Below are 13,948 nucleotides of genomic sequence, written 5' to 3'. Positions count from 1 at the left end.
TCAATGCATAAGTGTAAAGGAACAAGTCACTGTTCTATTTATCAAAAGTACCATTTCTATTCCTTCAAAATAATCAAAATATCATTGAAATTGAAATATGTTTTTCATATGGTGGATTTCTTATAATTACGAAGCAGCAGCAAATAAGGTATTACGAGTGATTGTGTGTGTCCACCATACAAACAAGTGAATTGTTAGCTTATCTACATGTATACGTAGATTTAGCAATGGATGAAGTATCATATTTTTGATCAGAACACACTGAAAATAGCAATTTCAATGTTGTAGTCTGTTCGGGGCGAAATGAACACTGGCAATTATGAATGGATGTACGCGCGTTGCATACTGTTAGGCGTTTTAGAGAGTTTGAAAAAATTCAATCCGATTATTATGGCCTAAAATTCATTTAATTAACTTTGATGTTATGTAAACTCGTCTAAGATGGAGTATTATATCTGTGGTATTGAACTCCGTTGACAAATTACTTAACTGGTCGATATTCTCAAAGATACAGCATAAAATATGCAGGGGTGTCCATTATGCCCCGATGGGTGTTGTTAGCAATACTTGCAGCACTGCCTTCGACCCGCCTTGCGATGCTTCTGACTCCAAGCCTGCCCAACTACATCTGGCCGGTAAACGTTACAGGGGTCGCAATTGTCTAATATATTAATGACAGTCTATAGAGTCGAATGTCAGCTATATGTATGTATGGAATGATAGGTAGAAGTCAGAGGAGTTTGTTTATATTGCGTATTGCATAACTCGATTCGGCAAGGAGGTATAGTGGCAATATTTAATGATAATTTACGTTTATTAATTCCCAATTGAATTCGATTATAGAATATAAGAAGAGTACAATCAAGTTGCGATTAAGTACACAGTCTGCTAGCCAGTGAATAATTACTATTATTGTAAGTAATACTGTACTACTATACCTTAACCTTCAATCTATGAATGTATCTGATCATTATTAGGTCCGCACCGCTTGTGCACTATAGACTTGTTGGATTTATACCGGTGAAGGAGACCAAATTGTAAGCAATCAAATATCGTTAGATCACCCATACATTATGACCATTATCCATTACAGCTTCAAGTTATTATCACCATCAGAGAATTGCGTGTTTCTTTGAGGAGGTCCGAACCACCAAATCCAACAGGTGTCCATTTCGCCCCGTACTTTTCCTGCCAGCCCCAAAAAACACACGGTTTTCAATTCATTATTTCTTCACAATAATGACATTCTACCAGCTGTAAATGATTGAAATACGTAGGAAACAAGTTAAAGTAGTAAGCCAACTGATAATACGTTAAGTTTTTGTCTGTTATACAGGCCTAACCTACTCATTTACTTAGGGTGTCCATTATGCCCCTAATACCCCTATCTTGAAAACTAACAAAGCTACGAATTTGACGAAAATTCAGAACAGCATTTTCTACAACTCTTGTGAAGACATCAACCTTGTATCCTGAAAAATTCAAAGAGTGAATTTTCTATCTCACTTTTGGGGGGATTGATCATTTTTACCAACAGGTTAAAAGAAGCACGTTATTGTATTGAAACACTTCCTCCAAGACACCATGCTGCTAAACGGCATGGTTAAATCAGCAATGAATTAACTACATCGGCTGTTCCTACTCTCCGCATCGACCAATGTGGCGCTAGCTTCTATGCGCGAAAAATCGCTAAAAGTAAATCGCAAAAATATTGTATGGCGAATACCATCTAAAGGCATATTATTCAAAGTGAAACACATTATTCGAAAAAATAGGTAGGCTTATTAACCGTAAACTAAATTTAAACAAGAGAGACCTGAGGGTAATAACGGGCCTGATGACCGGTCACTGCCCCAGTAGGTACCATCTACACAAGATTGGAAAAATCCAATCATCTGAGTGTCGTTTTTGTCAAGGTGAAAACGAAACCGCTGAACATTTACTCTGCTGCTGTGGAGAGCTATCCAATCAAAGGTTGTCAATATTTGGAAAAGGGTTATTAGAGCCCTTGGAAGTTTGGCAAAGTAATCCTAACAGGGTAATAGACTTTATAAAACGAGTTGTGCCTAGTTGGGATCGAGTGCGATATCAACAAATGTCCATCACAGCTCAATTGTGACAGGATAATCGATTAGCACCAAATTAAATATGGGTCATACCACAATATTCCTAAATAATGGACGCAGTGGTTAAAAGGCTCTACAGATGAGGAAAAAAAAAACCGTAGTGTGGCCGGCAGGGTGCCTGTATACCTTTTTCGATTTCAATTCTCGAAAAAAATATTTGGTAGTGGTTGTGCACAATGGTGACCACTATTAAGCCTACCAAATATTTTTTCGGGAAAAGCTTTGTATTTCAAGTAATTCAAAATTAGATGCATTTCGCCATACAAAATTAAATTGATTTACTCCTGCTGATCAATTGTGGCTGCGCTCAAAGCGGGTAGTCCATTATTAAACCAAGGTGCTTGAAACTGGTTACTGGTTCTATCGTAGTTGCTTGAATGGACTACCCGCTTTGCGCGCAGCCACAGTTGATCAGCAGGAGTAAATCAATTTAATTTTGTATGGCGAAATGCATCTAATTTTGAATTACTTGAAATACAAAGCTTTTCCCGAAAAAATATTTGGTAGGCTTAATAGTGGTCACCATTGTGCACAACCACTACCAAATATTTTTTTCGAGAATTGAAATCGAAAAAGGTATACAGGCACCCTGCCGGCCACACTACGGTTTTTTCGTCCGGATTCCCTCCACGAGACTTCTAAAAATGTATCTTACGATTTCATCAAGCCTTTGTTCCAATAAGTTACTCCTAAAACTCATTCTTGGACGATTTATCTAGGAATAACTTCAAGGACTTTTTTTACAAATTCCTCCAAGATTTCCTTCGAAAGTTGCTATAGCGGTTGATTCGGTAACTCTTCCAAGCGTTTCTGAAGGAATTTCTTCACAATATGTTTTCCTAAGAATTCCGTAAAAAGTTCCCTAAAGATTTCCACAAACGATTCCTGTGCGGCTATCCCACATAATCACTTTACAAATTTTCCAGAGGAATCCTTTAGAAATTCCTTCAAGAATTCCTTCAGAAATTTTCCCTAGGTCTCCTCTAAGGACACAAATAGGAATTTTTTTGAAGATTATTTTTTTATTTGCTCCAAAGAATTTTGAATTTTCACCATTTATTTCTTTGAGAAATATCTAGGCTTTCACCATTAGTTTTTTTTTCCAAAAAAATCATTGCTTTCAAAATTTCTTCAGGAATCCTTTATGGAATACCTTAAAGTACTCATATTATTTCTAGTATTACTTCATAGTACTGTCGTAATCCTTAAAGATTTTTAGAAACCCTTGTAGGAATTTTTAAAGTCCTGCAAGCGTTTCTACAAGGATTCTTTCGGAAATTCCTTCAAAGTTCCTTTAGAAAATTTCCAAAGGATCCACTCAGGTATGCTTTCAAGCATGATTTCAGAAATTCTGGAAAGATATTTTCCATAAGATTCCTTCTTGGAGAAATCTCTAAAGGAATCCTTGGAGAAATCCCTAAGGTTCATTTGAAGGATTACTTGAAGGACTTTATGAAGGAATCCGAAGCGGTACTGTTGAATGAATGCTCAAAGAAATTCCTAAAAAAAAATCCTTGATTTTTTTCTTAAAAAGTTCCTGAAGAAATGTCTGGAGGAGTTTCTGACGGAACAATTGTATATATTGCTAAATCAATGCTTAGTATAATTTCTGAATCAATCCCTGGAAAATATTCTTAAGTTAATCTTAGAGGAACTTCCGCGGAAGTCTTTGAAGTAACTGCTAGCTAAATCGTAAAAGATATCCGCGAAGGCAAGGTAAATATTTACATTGCCCAACGGAATTCCTGTAGAATCCATGCAAGAAAATTGGGAAAAATACTTGATGAAATAGTTGGAATATGTTGATTGCACTTACATTTTTATACGAGAGCAAACATAATCGACAAACTATTGTTATTACGGTTTTGACTAGACATGTGTTCCAGATTTTAATATGGGGCCCCTGAATTTCAGCTGCTACCATAAGCCAAGTGAACAGCTGTGTTAGGTCCTGTGGTTAGGATATCAGGGACGTTTTCTTAATGCTCATGAATTTTACTTCCATATCGGTACTGGATTTCGTAAAATTCAAATTTGATTTCTAGCACATTTTTTATTGTATTTTGGGCCCCTGTAGGTACAAAGAGTAAACTGATTAGGGTAATTTTCCGGCTAAAAACTCGCCTATTGTTGTACACTCCATGTTATTCTTATGAGGTGTGCAACAATTGGTGAATTTTTAACCGTGCAACAATTGGCGATTTACCCTACTTGAATAAAGTATGCACATTAGGCGCTGTCCATAAACTACGTAGACTCAATTTTGGCAATATGAGACCCCCCCTCCCCCCTCGTAGACTTTCGTCCATACACAATTTTCGAAATATGTATGGACCGTAGACTTTGGCCAGACCTCCCCGTCCCCCCCTCTGAGTCTACGTAGTTTATGGACAGGCCCTTAACAATTGTTAATAATATGACTTCAAATTAGCCACCTGTATGCCCCATTTCCCATCGGGGTCTCCAGTTAGGCTAGTGGTTGAGGCTATGGATCGCCAATCCGGAGACGGCGGGCTCGATTCTCGTTCCGGTCGGAAAAAAATTCTTGACTCCCTGGGCATAGTGTATCATTGTACTTGCCTCATAATATACAAATTCATGCAATGGCAGGCAAAGAAAGCCCTTCAATTAATAACTTAGGAAGTGCTCAAAGAACACTAAGTTGAAGCGAGGCAGGTAGGGACGTCGAGCCATAAAGAAGACGAACAAGATGCCCCATTCCAAAAACTCTTGATAATCACAACGGAGCCCTTACATACCTATCAGCAGTTCTGCAAGTATTGAACTTATACTTACTGAAACTTTCGCTATTTAAAGAACTTTATTCATACTAGCATTAGAAACCTTCTCTGATTAGGAGGCCCCCTGAATTCTGGGGCCCGGTGCGGACCGCACCCTCCGTACCCCCCTTGCTACGCCACTGGATGGAATACCGGCAAAATTCGTCAAGGATCATCATCGGACCTTCTCAATATTGATTCGGGACGTTTTCAACGATGCTATTAGCACGGGAGTATTCCCTGATTGTTTTATGGTTGCATGTGTGACGCCTATTCATAAATCAGGATCTGAAACTGATATCAACAACTACCGACCAATATCTGTACTGTCAGTCCTGAGCAAACTAATGGACTACCCGCTTTGAGCGCAGCCACAGTTGATCAGCAGGAGTAAATCAATTTAATTTTGTATAACGAAATGCATCTAAACTTGAATTACTTGAAATACAAAGCTTTTCCCGAAAAAATATTTGGTAGGCTTAATAGTGGTCACCATTGTACACAACCACTACCAAACATTTTTTCGAATAATGTGTTCCACTTTGAAGAATTTGCCTTTAGATGGTATTCGCCATACAATATTTTTGCGATTTACTTTTAGCGATTTTTCGTGCATAGAAGCTAGCGCCACATTAGTCGATGCGGAGAGTAGGAAAACAGCCGATGTAGTTAATTCATTGAGAAACTACTCGTAACTAGACTACAAAGCTTCCAACGAATGAACAACATCATGTACCAATCCGGTTTTAGGATTGGTTCCATCACACTTACAGCAACCAGTGAGTTAGTTGATGAAATTTATGATGCCATGGATTCTCGGAAGCTAACTGGAGTACCCTACCTTGACTTAAAGCAGGCATTCGACACTATAGACCATGACATATTACTCCTAAAATTAGATCACTACGGAATTCGAGGAACTCCAAATAACTTGATACATAGTTATCTCACCGGAAGAAGTGAGTTTGTGTATGTAAACGGAGCAAATAGTTCTCAGCGCGGAGTAACGGTGGGCGTTCCACAAGGTAGCAACCTCGGACCCCTATTATTTCTCCTGTGTGTAAACGATCTACCGAATATGAACTTGCATGGGAAGCCACGATTATTTGCGGATGGTACATCGCTGTCGCATAAAAGCTCCAATCCAAATGTCATCGTGCGTCAGATGAAGGAAGACTTGGTAAAGCTTCAGGATTATTTCAATGATAGCCTGTTGTCATTGAATCTATCGAAGACGAAACACATGATACTCCACTCCCATCGCCGGAACATTTTGCCACACTTGGATTTAACAATGAATTAACTACAGCGGCTGTTTTCCTACTCTCCGCATCGACCAATGTGGCGCTAGCTTCTATGCGCGAAAAATCGCTAAAATTCAATCGAAAAAATATTGTATGGCGAATAGCATCTAAAGGCAAATTTATCGAAGTGGAATACATTATTCGAAAAAATATTTAGTAGTGGTTGTGCACAATGGTGACTACTATTAAGCCTACCAAATATTTTTTCGGGAAAAGCTTTGTATTTCAAGTAATTCAAAATTAGATGCATTTCGCCATACAAAATTAAATTGATTTACTCCTGCTGATCAATTGTGGCTGCGCTCAAAGCGGGATTTCTCCAAGGATTCCTTTAGAGATTTCTCCAAGAAGGAATCTTATGGAAAATATCTTTCCAGAATTTCTGAAATCATGCTTGAAAGCATACCTGAGTGGATCCTTTGGAAATTTTCTAAAGGAACTTTGAAGGAATTTCCGAAAGAATCCTTGTAGAAACGCTTGCAGGACTTTAAAAATTCCTACAAGGGTTTCTAAAAATCTTTGAGGATTACGACAGTACTATGAAGTAATACTAGAAATAATATGAGTACTTTAAGGTATTCCATAAAGGATTCCTGAAGAAATTTTGAAAGCAAAGATTTTTTTGGAAAAAAAAACTAATGGTGAAAGCCTAGATATTTCTCAAAGAAATAAATGGTGAAAATTCAAAATTCTTTGGAGCAAATAAAAAAATAATCTTCAAAAAAATTCCTATTTGTGTCCTTAGAGGAGACCTAGGGAAAATTTCTGAAGGAATTCTTGAAGGAATTTCTAAAGGATTCCTCTGGAAAATTTGTAAAGTGATTATGTGGGATAGCCGCACAGGAAATCTTTAGGGAACTTTTTACGGAATTCTTAGGAAAACATATTGTGAAGAAATTCCTTCAGAAACGCTTGGAAGAGTTACCGAATCAACCGCTATAGCAACTTTCGAAGGAAATCTTGGAGGAATTTGTAAAAAAAGTCCTTGAAGTTATTCCTAGATAAATCGTCCAAGAATGAGTTTTAGGAGTAACTTATTGGAACAAAGGCTTGATGAAATCGTAAGATACATTTTTAGAAGTCTCGTGGAGGGAATCCGGACGAAACGGGTGTTATCGATAAAGAAATATTTGAAGGTGTTTATAGAAAAATTCCTGATAGAAACCTTGGCAAAAAAGTGCATTCCAAAAATTTCAGCGATCAATGCTTATGGAATAACCTTCTCAAATATATATTTTTTTTATATTTTTTTAACGAGTTCGAGGATTGTTTTTCCGGCTTTTCTTTACGAATTTTCTCAACTGTGGAAAATTTTGTGTAAAACTTTTTACAGTTCATATTTTTTTGGATTACTGAAAAATTTTGCTTGCATTTTCTGAAAAACTTTGTTTCTATGATGCTTCGTTCATTAGCTGATTTTTCAAAGTAGTGTCAGGGAACAACAAAGAATTTCCACCTGATTTTTCCGGAAAAATAGGCGACACTGATTTTTTCTCATTTTTTTTTGTTCATGAGCCCAGCCTGAGGAAAAAAATTCATGAAAATCTGAGACCTTTCGACTCGATTTGTACAATATTAAAAAAAAATGCCCAACACTTATCCAAAAATTTATTGAAAGAAGCCCAGTTAAATTTCTTGAAAGAATTTCTGTGAGGGTTATTCAATGAATTTTGACACCTTTTTATATGAATTTCTGCAGTATTTCATCAGGCATTTCTTTTTGATCTTGTTCAGTAATTATTTTGGAAATCCGTGCAGCGATTCGTTAAGGAATATCTTTAAAAGAAAATGAAAATCCCTTCAGCAATTACTCTGAAAATTTCCTCTGAAAAATTCTTTTGGGGATTCCTCAAGCATTTTTTTCTAAATTACTTCTGCATAATGTTTAGAAAACAAATCTTTGGCAATTCTTTTGGAAACTGTCTCAGCTATTGCATCGAAAACTAAATTCGCTATTCCTTTGGTAAATTTTTTTTAGGATCTCTGTTAGAAGTCTCATTGAAAATTTCTGCTGCAATTCTCTTCAAAAATTTGCTCGGCAATGCTTAAGCAACGGCTTTGCGAACTATTTCTGGTTTTTATTTCTACGGAAATTTCGTCTGCAACTTTCCACTGGTTTTTTTTTTTTTGACAATTTCGTTGGAAATACCTTCAACTCACTTCTGGAAACTTCTTTGCCAATTCCTAAAGGAATTGATTGGTTAATTCATTTGACATATGCTTTGGAAATTCATTTGACATATTTCCTGTTTTTCGACAAACTTTTTAGAAACCTTCTTGAATGTATATTGGTTTCGATCCGAAAACTCCTATAAGATTAATTTTAGGGGTTTCTTGATCATTTTTTTTTTTGAAAAATATTTCTGAAATTTCTTTGGAGTTTGTTTCAGTAACTCTTTTGGAAATTTTTTGGCAATAATATTCGAAATTTATTTAGGTTATTATTTTTGAAAATATCTACAGCATTACTTTTAAAAATCCTTTGGGCAATTGCTTTGGAAATTTATCAGGCCACTCCTACGGGATTTCAGAAATTTCTTGGCAAGTTTCACCGGCAGTCCCTTTGCTAATATACCTGACAATTACTTTTGTTATTCTTCCAATAGTTTCTTAAGAAATTCATTCGACATGTACTTTGAAAATTCTTTAGTAAATTCGTTTGTAAAATTAGGTGAAAACTTTTAAAAAACTTCTCCGGTAATTCCTCACAACATTCCTTTGGTAATTCCTCTGGAAGTTTTTTTTGATAATTCTTTACGGAATTCCGTCTGTTCTTACTTTTGAAGTTCTATGAGATACACTCTTGCGATCCAAGAATTTACAACGGAACGGCCGAAGAAAATCTCATAAGAATTACCTAAGAAATTAAAAAATAAGGTGATACAGAGAAGTTCACAAACAATTTCCAAAAAAAAAATCACAAAGTAATCGCTTGAATGTTTAAAAAAATTCAACTGAATTTCTTAGACGCCGTCCACAAATTACGTAACGCTCTAGGGGTAAGGGGGAGTACAGCCGAATGTTACGGCCCATACAAATATTTTAGGGTTTTCATACAAAAAAGCTTTACGGAGGGGGGAGGTGGGGTTTTAAAAATTATCGATTTGAGCGTTACGTAATAAATGGATGCTGACTTGGAGAAATTTCTGTTTGAAGTTCTAAAGGAGCAGTTCCTATATCCTTTAATGGCTTATTAGAGAAGTTTCTTAAACATTTCTGACAAAAACACTCAAAGCATCCAGGAGGAATTCCTATAAAATTTCTTGAAAGAATTTGTGTAAGAATATTTGAAAACATCTTGCAGGAGTGATTATAAAAATACATGAAATAAATCTTTGCATGAAAGAATTTCCGAACGATTTATCGTACAAAATTATTTGTTAAATACCTGGAGAACAGGTTAAGAATTAATGCATGAAATCAATTTAGAAGATTCAAAGAGAATACTTCAATAAGTTGTGAACGAATCTTTGGAGAAATCGCAAGAAAATTTATTGGTTGAACTACTGAATAAATCTTTGAAAAAATTCCTGAAGAAAGTTTGAGAGGAATTTCTAAATTTCTCTTCGAAGAAATTCCTTTGAAATTTTGACTTGCCTTCCTTAAGCGATCCCTGGAGCCGAATGTTACGGCCCATACAAATATTTTAGGGTTTTCATACAAAAAAGCTTTACGGAGGGGGGAGGTGGGGTTTTAAAAATTATCGATTTGAGCGTTACGTAATAAATGGATGCTGACTTGGAGAAATTTCTGTTTGAAGTTCTAAAGGAGCAGTTCCTATATCCTTTAATGGCTTATTAGAGAAGTTTCTTAAACATTTCTGACAAAAACACTCAAAGCATCCAGGAGGAATTCCTATAAAATTTCTTGAAAGAATTTGTGTAAGAATATTTGAAAACATCTTGCAGGAGTGATTATAAAAATACATGAAATAAATCTTTGCATGAAAGAATTTCCGAACGATTTATCGTACAAAATTATTTGTTAAATACCTGGAGAACAGGTTAAGAATTAATGCATGAAATCAATTTAGAAGATTCAAAGAGAATACTTCAATAAGTTGTGAACGAATCTTTGGAGAAATCGCAAGAAAATTTATTGGTTGAACTACTGAATAAATCTTTGAAAAAATTCCTGAAGAAAGTTTGAGAGGAATTTCTAAATTTCTCTTCGAAGAAATTCCTTTGAAATTTTGACTTGCCTTCCTTAAGCGATCCCTGGAGAAATCCCAAAAGTAATCCTTGGTTGAATCCTTGAAGAAATTATTAAATAAATTAAACAGGAAAAGCTTTATCCGATTCATGAAACCCTTGCAAGAGTTTCTAACAAGATCCTTGAAGAAATTCTAAAAAATCTTTTGATAATTTTCAAGAGATGTTCCTGAAGCAATATTTAAGAAATCCTTGAAATTCTTGAAGCGATTCCTGGAGAATTACCGATGCATATCCTCTGTGAAATTTTCGCCTTGTGTTAATCACTTAAAATATGCTTCTAGGAACTAGGCTCTCCCTGAAAAAGTGGTAAAACAGTCTTAGGAGAAATCATTGGAGAAACTTGGAAGGAATTGTTTGATTCGATAATATAGGGTATCTGCTCCATTAACATTTGAGCATAAATGCTCCAATGAAATAAAGCGCTTTGTTTTGTTTCTTATTTTCGTATTTATGTTAAAAATTAGCAAAAAAAAAGGTAAACAAAAAAATCGTACTCAATGAATTAAATGCTTTGGCTGTTTTCCTACTCTCCGCATCGACCAATGTGGTGCTAGCTTCTATGCGCGAAAAATCGCTAAAAGTAAATCGCAAAAATATTGTATGGCGAATAGCATCTAAAGGCGTATTTCTCGAAGTGGAACACATTATTCGAAAAAATATTTGGTAGCGGTTGTGCACAATGATGACCGGTTTGGTGCCTACCAAATATTTTTTCGGTAAAAGCTTGTCATTTCGAGGAATTCGAGTTTAGATGCTCTTCGCCATACAAAATAAAATGGATTTACTCCTGCTGATCAACTGTGAGCGCGCGCCAAGCTGGTAGTCCATTGGTGCCATAATCGCTTTGTTTTCGAATAGGGTGAGTTTCAGATTGTAAGATTACTTAGGGCATGTTGTTGAACCTCCCAGGAATTCTCAGATTTTTTTCAACGATTTTTTGGAGGAATTTATAGGAATCATTAATAAATCCTGGTGTAATTCTTGACTGAGATGCCTAATGGAAACTTAGAATGATTTTTCAAAAAGTTTCTCGAAAAAAATTGAAAAGCAGTAGAATTTTTTATAAAAGTTGCAAGAAGAATGCTAGCAAAATTCCTGAAGCAATCCTTAGCAAAACTTCTAATGTTGATGTTGCAGAAATGGATCATTGAAGCCGACTTTTCCGCTACTCACCGTATCAAAACAAAAGCACCACCGTATATGGACGGTAACAAACTGACAGCAGTCGAGTTACGTCAAACACACAAGGCTACGGTGACGCTATCTGTTCATTTCATAGCGACCGTTTTAGATATTTTAGTTATCCATTCCAGAAGGATTTTCAGAAAGCATTTCTACAAAACTCCTACAGAAGTTCCTCTGAGAATATTTTTTTATCTCCATTTAACGAGATTTTTAGCCCTACACGGTCAGAAAATTCACTCATTTTCGAGCTAAAGTGGGACAACTCAAAATTGAGTAAAATTTTTTCCCAGCGATAGCGCTGGCCCAAGTGCGAAAATCTCATCAGTTTAAGCCGTATAATATTCTTGATGATGCGGAGAATATTATACGGCTTAAACCAGTTGGATTTTTGCACTTGGGCCAGCGCTATCGCTGGAAATGCAATTTACTCATTTTTTGAGCTGTTCCAGTTCAGCTCAGTTTTGTGTGAATCTTACTCATTTTAGAGTAACTTTTTCTTAGCGTGTAGGCGAGTTCATCTCGGGACCCACGTTTTACTTCCCTTCCGAAGGAAGAACTCAAATTTCGTGAGTTTGTCGGGAGTGGGATTCAAGGATCGGTATATTCGCCTCACTCCATTCATATTCACTCCTCTTTGCTGAAGCGAATCGAGAAAGATGCAGCAAACGGATCGTCGTGATCAAACACGCAACCCCATCACCAGTGGGAAGCGATGAGCCAGCTGCTTGACATGAATATTCGTTGCCGATCGTCGCAGTTTGGATCGCAAGCGAATGAATGAATGGCGAATGGTGAAGAATGCTGGTGAGCGATCGTAGCGGCTATTATCATAAGTAGAAGAGAATTTCTGCATGTAATGCATACATTTTTACTGTATTGTTGCTGAAATGCTAGATTAGCAAAGAAAATAATTCGAAAACATCAAAAATTCGTATGCACAATATCAATCGCATCACTCACGAATCGCATTCGCTTGCGATGCGAATGTGGACGAATGAGTAATTTCCAAGTGTGGCTTCCCACCGTTCGCCGGAGTTTGCTGTCGTCGCTGACAAGCATACAACCGAATTAAAGCGACAACCGTTCGCTGCTGACTGTCTTCGTATGTGGAAGAAGATGAAAAGTGGAAATCAGGAACCCTGGTGGGATTCGATCCCAGGTCCTCGGCGTGATAGTCACGTGCTTTAACCATCACACCAGGTCCGCTCCCCTCTGAGAATGTTCTTAACTTTTGTGAAAAAATCATCAAAGGAATATTTGTAGGATCTCTTGAAAGAAACCATGGAGGAATGTTTGAGGAAATTCTAGAAGGACTGCTCTTCCTCTGGTGGAAATCCGATGTGATTTCTTGGAAGAATATCTGTTTCCAAAAGAATCATTGGAGAACTTTTTGTAGTATTTTTTCTGGAATTTCTTAAGAATTCTGTGAATGATCTTCTAGATGGATCCTCAAAGAAGTTCATGATAGAATCCCTGGTTAAATTCTTGGAAATTGTTCGAAAAATACTCGATGAAACTCGATTTGCAAGAATCTTTTGAAGTACTCTGAAGCACTTTTGAAAACATCCTCGGAGACAACACTGTAAGAATTCCTGAAGGAGTGCTTAGAGAAATACTGCATGACATCCTTGCATTAATCACTTAAAAGATTCTTGAAGACAAAATATTTTTCAAGAAAGATTGTTTTCTAAAGATAAAGATAAAGCCATCTGAATTCCTGAAGGATAACTTGGAGCAATTCCTAAATAAATTGTAAAAAAAAAAATATTCTTAGAAGAACTTCTTACACTCATTGATGGATACTCCGAAAGTCTCCAATGAAATTCATAAAGGAATATAGAAAATAATTTTCACGCTACTGCCAATAAGTACAAAAGTCGAGATTTTTTCATTGTTTTGTACAAAATACAACAGTGTGATCATTCGAGAGTTAAATGTATAGATTTATCATTGTAAAATATGTACTTCGATAACTTCCATGGGGGCCCACAAATTTGGTTCCGCACCGGGCCCCCAAAATCCTAGCTACGCCACTGATTCCATCTGGACCACTGCTTTTTTTGGCATCCATGTTTCTTTAATCGACCTATTCCTCACTTGCCGGTCGTAAGAAGATTGAAGTGTTGAGAGGCGTAAGCGTATAATATTGTCTGTTCGGATAAAAGTTAGAAAATCTGCTTCGGGGAACGACATGTCTACCTTCTTCCGAAGTTCATAGTATGTATGTCACTAACGAGTGGTCGGGACGGAAAAGTTTGAAATTAATCATGTTTCGTAACAATGAATTAACTACATCGGCTGTTTTCCTACTCTCCGCATCGACCAATGTGGCGCTAGCT

This window comes from Aedes albopictus, chromosome 1, assembly GCF_035046485.1.
Source record: "Aedes albopictus strain Foshan chromosome 1, AalbF5, whole genome shotgun sequence".
Classification (NCBI taxonomy): domain Eukaryota; kingdom Metazoa; phylum Arthropoda; class Insecta; order Diptera; family Culicidae; genus Aedes; species Aedes albopictus.
The sequence above is the reverse complement of the archived record's forward strand: the minus strand, read 5'-3'. Positions refer to the sequence as shown.